The sequence below is a fragment of the Sander lucioperca genome, chromosome 15 (genome assembly GCF_008315115.2).
Source record: "Sander lucioperca isolate FBNREF2018 chromosome 15, SLUC_FBN_1.2, whole genome shotgun sequence".
NCBI classification, from domain to species: Eukaryota; Metazoa; Chordata; class Actinopteri; order Perciformes; family Percidae; genus Sander; species Sander lucioperca.
Window position 1 is genome coordinate 27,765,886 of NC_050187.1, and position 2,500 is coordinate 27,768,385.

A 2,500-nucleotide genomic window follows, 5' to 3' on the forward strand; every position below is an offset into this window, starting at 1 on the left:
CCAAGAGGAAGCATTTAGTGCAACAGTGGCGAGGAAAAACTCCCTTTTAGGAAAAAACCTCGGCAAACCCAGGCTCTTATTAGGCGTTGTCTGGGGATGTGATGAACAGTGGCAATAATAGTCACAATAAAGATAATGAACAGTCACTACAAATGGTAGTCGTAGTAGTTCATGTCATAGCAGGGCACTGCAGGGTGTTACAGGATGTAGCGTGGCACAGCAGAGCATAGCAGGACGTAGCAGGACGCAGCAGGGTTCAGCAGGACACTGCAGGGCACTGCAGAGCGTAGCAGGGTATAGCAGGGAGTGCAGCAGGACCACGGCGACAGCTGCACCCAAGATCTTGGTGCCATCCTAATCCAAGAAAATATGCTGGGCGGAAAAAAAACATAAGCACTTAAACACTTGGTTAAGGTTTGGGAAAGGCCTTGGCTAAATATTGAAAAAGTTGACAGAGACTTTAAAGCATGGTACAGGATAGGTTTACATAATTAACATTTAAACAACACCATGATCTTTCTCTGAACTTAACCAAAAGCTTTTGTTGCCTAACCAGACTAAGGATGCAAACCCTCTCTGGTGTCAAAGTCTTGCGCTTTCAATGCCCACCATCCACAGCAACCTCCTCCCTATGAATAATAAAACGTTGCCTACCATATCACGATACAGGTTGTTTATTCCTACCCTCTAATACGACCAACAGGAGCGTTTTCCGTTCTTATATCTAAACCATGTATGTAACGGTTGTGGTTTTAAACATGCCGTTAGCGTTGTGAAACGGTCGCTGTTTGGTTACGTTTAGGCAACAAAACTACTAGTAGATTAAGTTTGTAGTTTGTGTTAAAACCAGTACATTTGTTACGTTACTTCACTTCCGGTTACGCATATGACGCAGAACGTGACGTAGTTCCGTTTGTTCTGTAGAGTTAAAAAAAAGAAAAAAAACTCTATTTACTTTTATTTTCAAACGGGACACGAACCCCAGTCTCTTTGGTGAAAGTTCTGTTTGTGGTCACCACACATTGTGATTTACACACTCGTGTAATTAACGCCCCCACACACAGGAACAGATAATAAAAAGAAAGAGACCAAAGAGAGAGACCAATGCTGTGATAAAAGAGCACATATACTGTATATTAGCAGAAAAAGAGTTAGAAATGGCTTCATTCAGCCATTACAGATTGTGTGGGAGGGAAGGAGAACTGCTGAAAGAAAAAAGTGACATAACTCAAGTAGAGAGCCTTGTTTTATAATTCATTACCAAGTGTGTGTGTGTGTGTGTGTGTGTGTGTGTGTGTGTGTGTGTGTGTGTTCCAAACCACAAATAGTGGATAAGGCCATTGCTTGCTGCACTGACCTTCTACTGTTCATTTATAGTTGATGATTTGATTTGTTCCAAGTGCTCACCCTGAAAAGAAAGCATCTATTTTTGATTACATTAAACAAGGTACGTGAGGTACCCTGAGGACACTATTGGCCCTATTAAAGTGCATTACTCTTTGTTTTAACCCCTGCTTATTTATAGTAATTGTAGAACACAGTCTGGATCTGGTTCATGACTTGTGTTTAATGACTTAATATCAGGCTGTCATGGAACATGGAACAGGTCAGCACTCAATGTGTTAACAGTCACACTAAATTTGTACAAACTATCTGTCTTGTTTTGAGATAATTGTGGTTATAGGTCAAGCACAATTCAAGAGTGATTTTTTGCGGTTGATTTACTGTTTTATTATCTGTTGTGACAGTTTTGCAAAGGCTGATGCGTCCATGCATTCAATCCCAAATAACATATTTCAAAATAAGGTAATTTATCCATCACTGAAATTGAAGGATGCATGTGAGAGAGTGTGAGAGATAGTTTGGCTTTTCTGAGCTTCTGTTTTTTACATTTTCCTTTCCATAATTCCAGAACAAACTTCTCTTTAGGACATCCATCCAATCAATGAAAAGTACTGCCTGCATCAAAATGTTTACTTTAAAAACAATTATGGTGGAATATTTTATTTCATACACAACAGCCCAAAAAACACCTGCAGTGGTATAAAGCTGTGAGATAATAGAAACAAGAAACAGGCATTGGACCCTTAAAATCAAGCATTTCTCAAAACTTTGATGGATTACATTACATGAGATATGTCAGTAAAAATAAATCACATAAAGTTATCCCTGGGAGAACAGTTGCTGTGGTAGAAGGAAACTCTCCAAACTCAGCTCAGTTTAGGGTGCAGACAGTTTTTGTTTGTTTGTTTGTTTTGAGCATTTTAATGCATCACCAGCTCTTAGAAGGTTAATAGTATGCACTGAGTCAATGGTCCGGGTGAAATCAATAAAACATCATGGCTTTCACTGAGATTTACCCATCAGCATTTTTCATGGAAACAGCAGGTACTCTCGTTTATTTATTCATTTGACTCATTTATAAATGGAGCCATACAACAGCCAACTGCACAGGAGTGTATAGACTGCTAATGGTGCGTGCATGTGGTTGGCTATAGTC

The 2,500-nt window shown here is 39.6% G+C and overlaps 1 protein-coding gene across 2 annotated transcripts in view; it reads left to right on the forward strand.

Moving 5' to 3' along the window:
- slc8a1b (solute carrier family 8 member 1b) overlaps positions 1–2,500 on the forward strand; it is a 141,706-nt gene that overhangs the window by 129,082 nt on the left and 10,124 nt on the right. The window lies entirely within an intron of this gene.